The 14,046-nt window shown below is 33.8% G+C and overlaps 1 long non-coding RNA gene across 1 annotated transcript in view; it reads right to left on the bottom strand.

Annotated features, from left to right (window-relative positions):
• LOC129049573 (uncharacterized) overlaps window positions 1-13,767 on the bottom strand; it is a 54,729-nt gene extending 40,962 nt beyond the window's left edge. The window contains exons 1-2 of the long non-coding RNA XR_008512782.2: window positions 13,517-13,767; window positions 6,869-6,938 (exon numbers count right to left, since the gene is read on the bottom strand). This is a non-coding gene — a long non-coding RNA (uncharacterized LOC129049573). The remainder of the gene's footprint in view (window positions 1-6,868; window positions 6,939-13,516) is intronic.
• Between the last annotated feature and the right edge of the window lie 279 nt (window positions 13,768-14,046).

The following is a 14,046-nucleotide window of genomic DNA, read 5'->3' as shown; positions in this document are numbered from 1 at the left end:
CATACTTGTTCTTAAACTTTATTGATTTTTATCAAAGAACATTGAATTAGAAATATTTGTAACTGTAGTTTAAACAAATTCAGAGGCATTTAGTAATTTACTCATAGTCCAGATAATTAACACAACTAGGCTTTCGTATTCCAATTTTGTTTCAACCTTAGCACTAACTCTCTGACTTATAATCTTGACTTGCAAGAATAACCATCTGGGGTCATTCCTTTATTTGCTATTTCATTCTTTGGTCCTATCACCACTACTCTAACTTCAGTTTATTATTTTCCCTGTCCATTTAATTCTGAGGTTTCATTATAATTATTTCCCTGGTGAACATATGTATGTGCCTTTCATCTTTATGGTGATATCTGCCATTTCTATAGTTGTCTGCATATTTTTTAATTGAAGTTTTCTGGAGAACTAGACCTCCACACATAAAGTCCTTGTGAAAAATCTTTCAGTACAAGTCTTGCCCTATTCACCCAGTTATTGGCAGTTAATAGAGACTGACCAAACACAATGTTCGTGCACATACAGGGTTTTATTAAGGGTAATGGGAACAATGGAGGAAATAGAGCACTCACATGGGGATTGGCATGAATGCAGGGAAAAAGGGAATATTTCAAACTTTTAGAGTTTTCAGGAGGTTATACATCTGGGTTTAGTGAATATGGTCTCTACTAGGTGTTTAAGATCCTCCAGAAATGAAATAGATGGAAAAAGTGATAAATTTCAATTGTAATTCTGATTTATCTGAGGAAGGATAAAACATCGCACCTTAAACCTCCATTACATTAATAAGACTTAAGTCCTGTCTCTTGAAATTGAACTTTCCTGCTTTGATTATCCCACTACGTGGAGGTTCTAACACTAGGTCCTTGCACATAGCTTTGATTTTAAAATTCTGAAGACAGCTAGCTGAAGGTGAGTTATCTTGGGTGGTAGGTGAAGGAAAATATAGCCCAATTACACTAAAGGGTCTTTCAACTCATTTCAATATTGTAAGCATCGATATCCAAAGTCGTTAAAATTTTATAGCAGAATAGAGCCAGTTGGTGAGCACTTACATTGCTTTTCCTCAATAAAAATAATAGACATGGTGAGAAACAAATGGGAGAAATCTAGAAGAGCTCTGAAAAACAGAAAACGGCAACACTTTAAAAAATAATTGGGTGAGCCATGATCATGCCTTTACACTCCAGCCTGGGGGACAGAGCAAGACTCTGTCTCAAACATAAATAAATAAAAATTGTATAAAATTTTGAAACTCTGTGAAGTGCAGAATAGAGCAATCTAATAGAATATGTAATAACCAAGGACTGGCAAATCACAGAGCTGTTGCAAAGATAAGATCAGTCTTCACCATGAGACCCCAGAGTGCCTTACTGCAAAGAATCAATAATTATAGGAAATGTGGTTGAGAAACAGGCCAGTCCTTGAAGTAATTATTTAAAGCAAAAACTTCAGTTCATTTAGGCTATACATAGTGACCTTGCTCAAAATGTTAATTAAAGATCTTGTTAGGTTCTTTGAGTTAAAGTTAATGATTAAACATTCTCTAAGCAAAATAATGATGTGCCCAGGAAAATAAGACTTTAATAAAATATTAAAGTTAGGCAGAAATCATAGTGAGAGTAACTGTGGAATACAGTACAAAGACATATTTTTTTAAATCCTGAAAGTAATGGATGTTTCAACCAGAAATTTAAAATAGTTGAAAATATTCTTTAACTTTCATGTTTATACCTATAGTTTTGTGTATTACCTACCTCTTAATTGTTCATTTTATTTAGATAAAAGCCAATCTGGCAAAATTATTTGCCCCATAATTTAAACCCTACTTTAAGAAAATTATTTGTACACACAAAAATGTGCACATTATTGAAGAAATCTATGACAGTCACTTATTCTATTTGCTCTAAAATTTGATTTATAGTAAGGAGATAAAACAAAACAAGATCAGCCACTTTTTAATTTTAAAAAACTCAAAAATGAATTATCTATTTATTTATTGATTGATTTTTATTTATTATTTTTTTGAGATGGAGTCTCACTCTGTTGCCCAGGCTGGAGTGCAGTGGCGCCATCTCGGCTCACTGCAAGCTCCACCTGCTGGGTTCACGCCATTCTCCTGCCTCAGCCTCCCAGGTAGCTGGGACTACAGGTGCCCCCCACCACGCCCAGCTAATTTTTCATATTTTTAGTAGACATGGGGTTTCACCGTGTTAGCCAGGATGGTCTGGATCTCCTGACCTTGTGATCTGCCCACCTTGGCCTCCCGAAGTGCTGGGATTACAAGCGTGAGCCACCATGACCAGCTTCAAAAAGGAATTTTAAAAAGAAAAATATATTGGAACAATAATAACATGAACAACTTAAGCAACTGGTACTGAGAGAGAGAGTGTGACTGAGGCTGTAGTAAATGTAAGACAATTTTTGAAATGTGAAATTTGGATTCTTTGAGAGATTTTTAAATAGTAGGAAAAAAATAAAAAAGGATTAAAGAATTGCAAACAAAATAAAAATAAGTAGTTAGACTAGAATAAAATAAATAGTATATTGCTGAGGCTGTTCCATGTAGGCTTTAGAAAAAAATAACACTTTGAAAGTGAAATTGGAACAGCCTCAGAAATATAAAATCATATCAATGCAACAAACACTGAAACAGAATGTTTGATAGAAACAAGCATAAGAAGCTCTTAAATATGAAAGACATATCCTGAAAAGGTAATAGTCAAATAACAGAATATTTTTAAAAAAGCAGAAACTAAAAATACATTATTCTCTTAGTTGTGGAAGAAAAAAATAATCTCATGATTGAATTTGACATTTTCTGAATAAGAATGATGAAAAAAGGTGACACTTAAAACATACTTACGTAAATTTCTGATTTTCACAATGAAGAAAGTAAAGCGTAAATTGTTTCATAATCTGTAACCTATGAGTGTTGTCTTTATAATGGCAGAAAACTTCACTTTAATAAGTGAAAGAACACACTGTCTTTAACATTGATATGGTTATAATTTTGTTATGTAGGCAAACTAGCATTCAAATACATGAGTATATTAGTAAAAAGACTAAACTAAGGAGGGTATCAAAAATCAAATTCTCATTGAAACAAGTTTGACTCCATCCTCCCCTCATTACTTGTTATTGCAAGGCAGTTGTTGATGTTTCTACTTAGTATAAGTACAGTGATCCAGGTCAACAGGGAAACAAATTGCCAAGCATTAGAAGTCATCTTGTCAGAAAGCAGTCATGCGTAGTGATTTATACACAAGCACTTAAAAGTTATAGCAAGAAGTTATGCAAGTGACTTATACTCACATGTCATTAGACCAAAGCAAGACATGATGCCCTCCAGGTCACCAAATGGCAAGATTATCAATCATGGCATCCAGCACAAAGACCTCAAATCTCTGGCTAAAACATGTGCCAAATGTAGCTTCTACAGATCTGGGAATGCATGAGCTATGAGGAATGATCTGTCCTTCACCCATCCAATTAACAGTGGAAAATAGAAAAAAGGTGATTTTTTTTAAAACTCACATACTTTATGATTCTAAATACATGATATTCTGGAAAAGACAAAATTATAGAGATGGTAAAAAGATGAGTGGTTTCCAAAAGTGTGAAGTGAACAAGTTTGAGGTGAGTAAGTAGAGCACATGAGATTTTTAGGGAGGAAAACTATTCACAATAGCAAAGACTTGGAACCAACCCAAATGTCCAACAGTGATAGACTGGATTAAGAAAATGTGGCATATATACACCATGGAATACTATGCAGCCATAAAAAATGATGAGTTCATGTCCTTTGTAGGGACATGGATGAAACTGGAAATCATCATTCTCAGTAAACTATCGCAAGGACAAAAAACCAAACACCGCATGTTCTCACTCATAGATGGGAATTGAACAATGAGAACACATGGACATAGGAAGGGGAACATCACACTCTGGGGACTCTTGTGGGGTGGGGGGAGGAGGGAGGGATAGCATTAGGAGATATACCTAATGCTAGATGACTAGTTAGTGGGTGCAGCGCACCAGCATGGCACATGTATACATATGTAACTAACCTGCACATTGCGCACATGTACCATAAAACCTAAAGTATAATAATAATAAAATAAAAAAGATATTGTAATGATTAATGCATGGTATCATGCATTTGTCAAAACTCAGAACTGTACAATGCGGAGAGTGAACACTATTCTATGGATTTTACTTAATAGACTTTAGTTAAAAACAATATTGGTTTATTAATTGTAACAAATTTAGCATACAAATACAAGATATTAATAAGAGGTGAAACTGTGTATGTGGAAGGAGGTATATGAAAACTATATTTTGGCTTAATTAGTCTGTTAACCTAAACTATTCCTTAAATATAATTGATTCATGAAAAAATGTATTGATAAAATGGGAAAAAAAAGTTGAGAGGAGATACAGAAGAGACCCTGACTTCTACTGAAGTTCTACTATATCCGAAGATGAAAATTTTCATGCCCTTATGCCTCGAGGTCAGGAATGGACCCTTCTATTCTAGGGCTCTCAATCTCTAGAAGTCGGTATTCAAATCCATTGCAGTCCGTAACCTCTGGCTCTTATCTTCCGACCTTCTAAAAAGTTATTCTTTATTAAAGTTCTTTGTACCTTCTGAACTGACTATTAGGAGGAAATATGGCTTTTGGTGGCTGAACACTTTCTCAGCCTCCTTTTTGTCCCAAGGGTCATTTTAAGTCTGAAAGGGACAGACACATTGTGTTCTAAGTTGGTGATTATTTTGCAGTGAAATTATGTCAAAAGCAAAGAACAGCGTTTTTCTTTTCTGCTTTATTCTTACCAATGTGTTGTATGTCACATTTTCAGGATTTGTTATTAATGTTTGTTTTTGTTTTTTGTAGCCATGTTCATAGGTTTCTCTCTCTCTCTCTCTTTTTTTTTTTTTTTTTTTTTTTTTTTTGCTAATAGCCTCCAAGGATGAATCAATCTCTCTCTCTCTCTCTCTTTCTTTCTCTCTGTGTGTCTCTCTCTCCCACCCACTATTTTCTACCCCTCCTGTCTCTCCTTAAAGGGAAGTGATTTAAGCCTAGAAGGCTTCTGTGGAATCACAAAACACTTAGCAAATTTGCTTTGAGTCTTCAGTTCAATTAAAGGGCTTTGCTTGGTAATGATTGAATCTCTTTTCTTGGTTTCTGGTTATGGATGTGACAGCCATACCCCACTATTTTATCTTAGCTGCAAGCTGAGTTTTAATCTGCCTTGTTGATGAAAGACTTTGCTAATTGGATGACTGTTTGGGATTGAGAAGCAATAATTTATTCATGCCATACAAATTACTAAATTTGTGAAGTACTTCTATTTCTTTCCATTTCTAATAGCAAATTAGCTAACCATTTCACAACCTTATCTTTCTTATAATACCTTTTCAAACACAGACAAGTGGAGCCAACCCATAATAGTAAAATTCAGTTTTTTAAATATCTTATCTGAGTACTACATATTTTGCTTCCTTATGGTGGAAATCATGTGTCCTCTTATAATAATTTTCTTTTTTCCAACAAATTTCTCATCTGAAAGTGACTCATATTTTATGATTGTTCTTATAGATGCTTCCTGACTCTAGGTAGCAGTTTTTATATTATTTACAGGAAATTGATGATGCTACATACTCAAATATTTGATGGTTTAAAACAACAATGGATAATTTACAGCTCATAGTTATGACCCTGTAGGGCTGATTGAGGGAATGGGGAAATTTTCATTGTAGACCTTCATAGTTTACATCAGTATCATAGGAACTATCATAAACATTGCTGGTTGCCATGACAGAAGAAAATAGAGACTTCTGGATAACACAATACCAGCATTCACCTGGTAGCAATGTGAAATTTCTGCTCACATATTATTGAATAGAACTTATCATATGGGCCTTCCAAACAAAAATATACTAGAAAGAGCTACCTGTTTGGAAGCAGAAGAGTCAGCAGGACTACATAATTAATCTGAGAAGCATTAATGATTATCGCTTAATGATAATTAAGTGTCTCTTAAAAGTAAGCAAAGATACAAAGCATGCTAATTATGTAGGCTGAAAAGTAATAAAATATATACTATAGAAACAGAAAATAAAACTGTAAAAGAAAATATATAGAATAAAAGAAAGCTTGTAACTTAGACACCAAAATTTGTAAGTTATAGTATATTATCATTAATGATATATCTGTGTAGTTTAATACGATTCTAATATTGAATTATTTTAAAAAGAGAAATATGCTTAACATACAATCTTAAATTATCTATCCAAAATTGAATTAGCATGTAATGACAAAATATAAGACAAACTAGAGGGAAACATTTGTGAATAAAAATAATAAGTATTTTTTAAAACTTTTAAATCCCAGAAACAGACAAGAAGAAATTGTTAATATCAATGTGGATGTGTGTGCATTTGTACACATATGTGTAAATAAACTGCTTTAATATTTATTACATGTTAATAGACGCAAGATATAGATATAAGCAAAAAAAATTAAAATGGTGATAAATAGCACATAGAAAAATGGTAAAAAAAAAATATAAATGTAGAATTCTCCGCTTCACTTTCTTCCCCATAGAGCTATCAGAAAGAGAGACAGGTCATGACAGCTCAGATACCATGATTTACTCTATATTTGACCCAGATTCAAATCCAGAAATGTGGTTGTGGCCTGTGTGAAGTCTGCTCCCTCCTCTGCCCTTCCTTCTTACTCCTTCTCCCTACCCTTCTGTCTTCCTCCATTAGCTCCACCAACCCTCCCGCTGTGCTGTTCTAGGTATATATTTTCATCACAGAGACTTTGCAGCTGCTCCTCCCCTAAATACTTACTGTTTTACTCCAGCACTATTTTCTCTTCTACGCTAATTTTCAGATTGTCAGAAAATGTATCACATGCTCCCTTTGAAAAAAGAAAAGAAAGAAAAATTCTGTCAACGTTTCCTTACCCTGAGTTTTTTCCTTATTGTACTATCAACTTCTGATATCCCATGCATTTATTGGCTTCTTTGTTCATTTTCTCAATTCATTTGAATGTTAACTTCATTAATTCTAATACTTAAAAATAATTCTTACAGCCAGAACCATATTACATAGATACGCACCTGGCTAATATTAGAGCTCAAAAATATTTTGCAAAAAGAAGTATTAATGAATCTATCTTCTTGTCTTCTTCCTTTTCTTCCTCCCTCTATTCAGCCTCTCCAGCCTGCTTGGGTAACTTTCTCCCTTTCTTTCTTCTTTCCTTACTTTCTCTCTTTATGAATTACTATCTGAAATTACTATTAAAATACTCTTCAACAATTATTACTTTATAAAAATATCTCTATGAAGGCCTTGAATTAACTGAGGTTATTTGCTGGTTGCTAATAATAAAACTTCTGTGAAATCAAGATAACAATGCTGATAGAGTTTTATTCTGAGAGCAAGTGAGATTTTATAGAAGAGAGACTATGAGGGAAAAAAATTTTCACATACTGCACAGACATTATTATACCTATTAGTAAATCTTTATTGATTGTACTTGCTTTTGTGTTAAATCCTACACTTGGCCTGTAACCATACCTTTAAAAATTATTGTTGCACTGTTAAGCAATGTAAGCAAATTCATGAAATCATATAGGTCTATAAAATTTGCAAGACCTATATATATGAATACACACACAAATCTGACATTAGAATTACTGGTAATAATCTTTTATATTAAATAACTAAACATGTAATTATTCTTGACATTTAAATGATAGAGATATTTGTGTAATGTAAATTTACACATTAAAAAATAATAACTTCTCATGCTCCTCAGTTTAAACATACTTTAAAGGTAGAGCTCAGACTGCCCGACTGGGACCTCTTCCTATTAAGGTTGCTGCAATATTGCAGGCTTCTTGGTGTTTATGATGAAGCTTTATGTAAGTGGGCTCACTGGTGTAAGCGTTTTTTTTTTTGCTCTTTAGCCTTCCCTAATTTTTTCTTGCAACCTTGGCCTGATGCTTGTTAGTAAGTATTTTGTGAAGCCAAGGCCACTAGCTTAACAAAGGATGTCTGAGAAAAAGAATGTGACACTGGATCTCTAAATCTAATACCATCAAAAATGCTAAAAACTGCTCCAGACTACCATACTATGAATTTCTTGTTAGATGAGAAATTGTTTTATTCATAAGCCATCACATTATTCATCCTTAGTTTTGTGGTTTGGGGTTTTTACAAAAAAACACAGTTTTTTAAATCACTATTCCCTCTTCTTTAAGTTTGTTTTTAAAAGAGAACTAAAAAAGCTAATGAACTGAAAAAGTTTTTTAAAAAAGAGAACTAGAAATGCTAAAGAGCTAAGAGTTAAAAGAAACTTTCATTTCTACAAATTAAAATTATATTTCTTCTTCAATGTTTACCTGGATATTAAAAAAGTACTTACCATTAATTATATAACCTTCTCTATAGAGTGTCTCAGCGTTATGGAAAGTAAAGTTTCAATTCAAAGTCTGCCCAAAATATAAAATGTCAACCCAAGCCTTATTTAAACACTTATTATGCATGACAATGTGTCCTCTCATATAAAAAATATGTCACTTCTCAACCTAAAAAGTTAATTTAAACTCATTTAACATCACTTTTATTAGTGTTAAAAATGTCTTAAAACGGCAACGTATATATATTAGTCTGTTCTCATGTTCCTAATAAAATACATGCATGAGATTTGGTAATTTATAAAGGAAAGTGGTTTAACTGACTCACAGTTCAGCGTGGCTGGGCAGACCACAGGAAACTTACAGTCAGGGTGGAAGGGGAAGCAAATATGTCTTTCTTCACATGGCAGCAGCAAGAAGTACAGTGTGAAGGGGGAGAAGAGCTCCTTATAAAACCATTAGATTTTGTGAGAACTCACTCACCATCACGAGAACAGCATGGAGGTAACCGCCCCCATGATTCAATTACCTCCTACCAGGTCCCTCCACCACATGTGGGGATGATGAGAACTACAATTCAAGATGAGATGTAGGTGGGGATAGAGCTAAACCATATCGGTATATATGTTTAAAAATAACCTCAAATCTCAAAAACACTAGCTAGAGATTTTAAGTATTTTGTGTAGTACCTAATAGTTGGCATGCACTCAAATCAATTTACTTTCCAAGAGCACACATTTTTATCACTCATAAAGATTAATGCCAGGCCATGATTAAAATGAAGTGTACAGCCCTGGAAGTTCACAGAATTTAACACACAACTCAGGGACAAGTCAATACTAATCAAGAGATATAGAAGCATCATATAATGCTAGTGCCAAAAGAAACCTGGTAAACACAGATCAGATATAGAGGAATTTGCTGTTATGATTGCATTTGACAGACTACAGTCAAAAAGCTAAAGTCAATGATGTGATAATCAAGTTATATATATGTATATTTAGTTTATATATATGTATACACTTAGGTTACATACATATACACACATATATAATATTTGATATGTGTGTATATATATATATAACCTAAATGAATATATTTTAAAAATTATTCTAGAACTTGACTATCTCAGAAAGCCAAGAAAAGAAAGGACAGCAAGAAAGAAAGGAAAGAGAGAAAAAGAAAAAGAATAATATATTTGTCTTATTTTCAGCAATATATACATTAAATGAATAAAATTATAATGTAATTTTAGGCAATATAATTTATATTCCATTTTTCTTTTCTAATTTTAACTTACAATTTACAATCTCTAAAAGCAAATAGTCTATAACATGCGTAGACATATATGTGACCATTAGCTTTCTTTAAAGATGCCATATGTAAATGAATAAATTGTGCACATTGGCTTTTATCTATAATAATCAAAATTATAGAACTGAAAACACTTTTCTAGAAGAGAAACTTAACATCTGAATCAAATGGAAAATTAAAAAGCTGCTTCTCTGTTGCTGTGGTGCTGGGATGCAATCATACAGAGTTTCCTCATCTCAGCATCTTCTATTTGTTATTGATTCTGTTCCTATAACTGAAAGAAAATAATAGCACATAGTGCAATGATTGGAAAATAGTATATATTCCAAAACATACTTGCTTTTCATGTAAAAATGTATAAATGACAACAAATAAAGGGAATATGACACTGAACCTAACATTACATCTTCTGGAATATAAATATAATAAATGTACAAATCTTTGGGGAAGGAATTGATTTCATCAAGAATGCATGCTTGATGAAAATTGTTTATATACACTGCTTTTTAATGCCAACTGGCATCATATGACTGATAACTCTTTAAATAACTCTTCAAAGACTTTTAAACTTCAAAAAGTCTTAAATCTGTAGGAAACTGTCCTACAAGTTAGTCTGTGGTATATTAAGAAATAATTTAGCTTTTGTCCCTAGGTTCCTGGCACAAACTTCCTAAAACCCTTGGAATTTCCTGAGTAATAGGAGTGTCTGTGGTTATTCTTAACTAGCACCATTTAATCACACCTAAGTTTATGCTAATGAAATGAATTAAGTTAGGGCCCCATGATAGCCTCAGCATAGGACTGCTCACCAGAAAGACCAAGTGGTGAGAGGGTTGGAAAGTTCAGCCTCACTTACTGACCTCCAGGAGAAGGGTGGTGTGCAAAAGAGGAAAGCTCTATAAAAATTTTTGAACTATGATACTTGCTGAGCTTCCAGGTCACTGAGTACATCCATCTGCTGGGAGGGTGGTGCACCCCACCTCTACAGCAACAGAAGCTGTTGCTCCATGTGCTGGGAGGGGGTGCACCCCACCTCTACAGCAACAGAAGCTGTTGTGCTCAGGACCCTACTGACCTCATCATATGTACCTCCACAACTGGCTGTGCATCTGCATCTTTTATCATATCCTTTTTAATCAACACGTAAATGATAAGTAAAGTGTTTTCTTCAGTTCTGTGAGCCATTCTAGCAAATTATAAAAGCTTATAAGAGAGTTGTGGGAGCCCCTGGTCAGAACTACAGAAGGCCTGGACTTCCAATTGTCATCTGAAGTGGGGAAAGTCTTGTTAAGACTGAATCCTTAACTTCTGGGATCTGTTGCTAACTCCATGTATATAGTGTTGGAATTGAAGTGATTTGTGGGACACCAAGCTGGTGTTGGAGAATTGGTTGGTGTGGGAAAAACTTGCATATCTGTTGTCAGAAGTGTTCTGTGTTGAATGTGAATATAGAGGAAAAATAATTTGATTTTTCCTTTAAATAACGTATGAAATTCCCTTTCTGATATGTACTTATCATAATCTGTAAAGATGACTGTATCATGGAAAGGACTGATTGATCATCAGAAAAATGATAAAAAGAAATATATTGACAATTGATACAGAAAAAAAGTAAAGATGAATAAGATATTCAGATTTGGAAAGGAAAATATCAAAGATGATAATACAAAAATGAACTGTCATCAAAACTTGGCTTTCAAAATTAAACAATTAAAAACAATAGAGCTATGTTAGAAATTTTGACAGAACACAACTGACCTACTAATTTTAATCCATGAAAATAGTTATCTAAGATATTAGCATCCAATATTTTGAATATTTACTACATGTCAAGCACTGTAACTGACATTTGTAAAATTTTTACTGTTCCTACAAGTAGCTCAATGAGTTGTGTCTTTTTTTTCTATTTTAACTGTGAAAATAGAAAAAAAAGACAAAATATCAATGCATAAGGAAAATTCAAAGGAAAGAAAAAATATCAATGCTTAAAATGTTTATGAAACTTTGCCCAAAGCATCTTAGTTTGGAATTGATGAATCTGGTATTTGAATCCTGTCCTAAGTGAATATAAACACAGCTTTTACAACCACTGTCAGTTGTAGGCAGAATGTCTTTAAAAGGACTACAAGTTGTTCTCATAACTGGAAATTTGAAAACGATACTAAACCTATGCTATTAGAAAACATTTAAATATCTACTACCTCCGAAGAAAAGGTAAACAAACTAATGGCTTTTTAAATGAGAATAATGTTCTATTTGTTGGATTATGTTTCCATATAACAAATATAAACATTTATTTATGGTTTTCCCATAGCAAAATAAAAATGAAAATCTGTAATTTCCTTATATTGCTTCTGAAATTCACAAAAGTATATGAGAAAGTTTGCTGTACTTCCACTACGAATTACAGAGTTTCCACAGATGCATTTTATTATCCCCACTTTATGCATAGGGAAAATGAAACGCAGAGAGCACAGGTATCTCTTCCCCACACAATTATTAAAAGCAGTCAAGCTATCTTTTGAATTCATGCAGTCTGACTCCAGAGCTCAAGCTCCAACCAGACTAAGAAAAGACAGAAAATAGTAAAACTCAGACACATAGTGTTTAAAAATATTCTTTTCAAAGAGTGAATCAATATTAGTAAGTAAAATAGTTATGAAAGTTTAATTCTCTTATTACAAATAGAAATATTTGGTATTGAAACATAGAAAAAATCTGGTTATGAAAGTTATACCTAATATGGATGGAGACAGGTGGATTTAATTTGAGGGCATGGAATGCTTTCAAGCTTGTTTCACCTAGATTTGTATTAATAGCAATGAAATTAAGGAAATAAGGCAGGAAAAACGAAAGTGACAACCACAGAAGCTATTTTCAGAAATAGTTTTTGTGATTTGAGGAACCACTGCCACTGAGCTTTCTGGGCTCTGTCCTCAGCACACATTTTTTTTGTCCATTCTTCTAGAGAAATATTTATCTGATAAAAATTAGCATGTATCTATCGTTTACTCCCTAGTTTGGAGAGTACATAGATAGATAGAAGCCATAGTATATAATTTAGAGAACACACAAGTACTCAGAAGTAGCTGTGTTTCAATGTGCCGTGGCACGCAGCCTTCAAACTGCTCAAAAACTGATGAAGTGATAAGTGTGAAAGAGTACATGCAGTTGTGACTAAAGCACAGTTGTTTAATTTAAGTGACATGGCCACTCATCTATGCTAACACCTCTCTGTCTGGAGAGGAGAGAGAAGGGGAGAGGAGAGACAGACAGAGAGAGAGAGAGAGAGAGAGAGAGATTACTTAACCCATCCAATCAGATCTCTGACTAGAACATCAGAGTTTCCAAGGTTGAAATTTCAATCTATTTAGAGCTTTCCTACGCTTTTTTTTTTTTATTTTTTTGGGTCTGGGCTTTTAGTGTAGCCGTCACTTGAATAATGTACATTTTACCTGTTAAGTAACTTATCATTAAAATAAATTCTGGACCTGATCCTCTGCCCTCTGATTGCAGGGGATGACAGTCACGGAAGCTCTAGCTCTTTTACACTTCACTTTCAATTATTGTTGAATAAGATCTCATTGTTTTTCTCCAGTATGTAAATTTACCCCAGCAGCAATTGTACAATTCCATAATCCTTACAACTACTACTTTGCAAAAATTTGTTTTTTCGAATCAAATGCTTGGATTATGCTAACTGTCAATGTATTCCCTTCCTCTGATGTCCCAATAAAAAAATTGTACCATGACAACATACCTGGAACTTTTCATGATCTATCTACCATTGATACAGCCAGCCAGTAGGTGTCCCAGTTCCCAAACTCCATTCTTTAGACTGCTTCCTCAAACTACTCCTGGCAACAATTGTCTTGGATCTGAGTCTCCGAGATGATTTGCCTCCAGAAAGTTTATTGGGTAGTTCCTTGATATTAGAAAATGATAGTCATTGATGGGAGTAGAATTGGACAGAGGGAGAAAACTACAATGCAGTTGCAGCAGTCCTGGCTTGAGGCAGCTAGGCTGGGCCTGTATAAACCTGTATTGACCCATTGTTACATGTTGGCAGCCCTGGAGAAGGATGACATCATGTGAAGCAGCTCTTTCTTTTTGACTCTCAGACTAAGCTGAGAGCATATTCACCATAACTCCAGAACTTTTGTGAATGAGTGTCTCATCCCTGAAAGTGTGAAAGGTCATGCAGCAGAAGTATATAGTAATTATGTACAAGTAATTTTAACTTCCAGAACTATTTTACAACTTCATATTGGTCCAAAGTAAGAGGTTTTC

Source organism: Pongo abelii, chromosome 14 (assembly GCF_028885655.2).
Source record: "Pongo abelii isolate AG06213 chromosome 14, NHGRI_mPonAbe1-v2.0_pri, whole genome shotgun sequence".
Lineage (NCBI taxonomy): Eukaryota > Metazoa > Chordata > Mammalia > Primates > Hominidae > Pongo > Pongo abelii.
The sequence above is the reverse complement of the archived record's forward strand: the minus strand, read 5'-3'. Positions and strand labels throughout refer to the sequence as shown.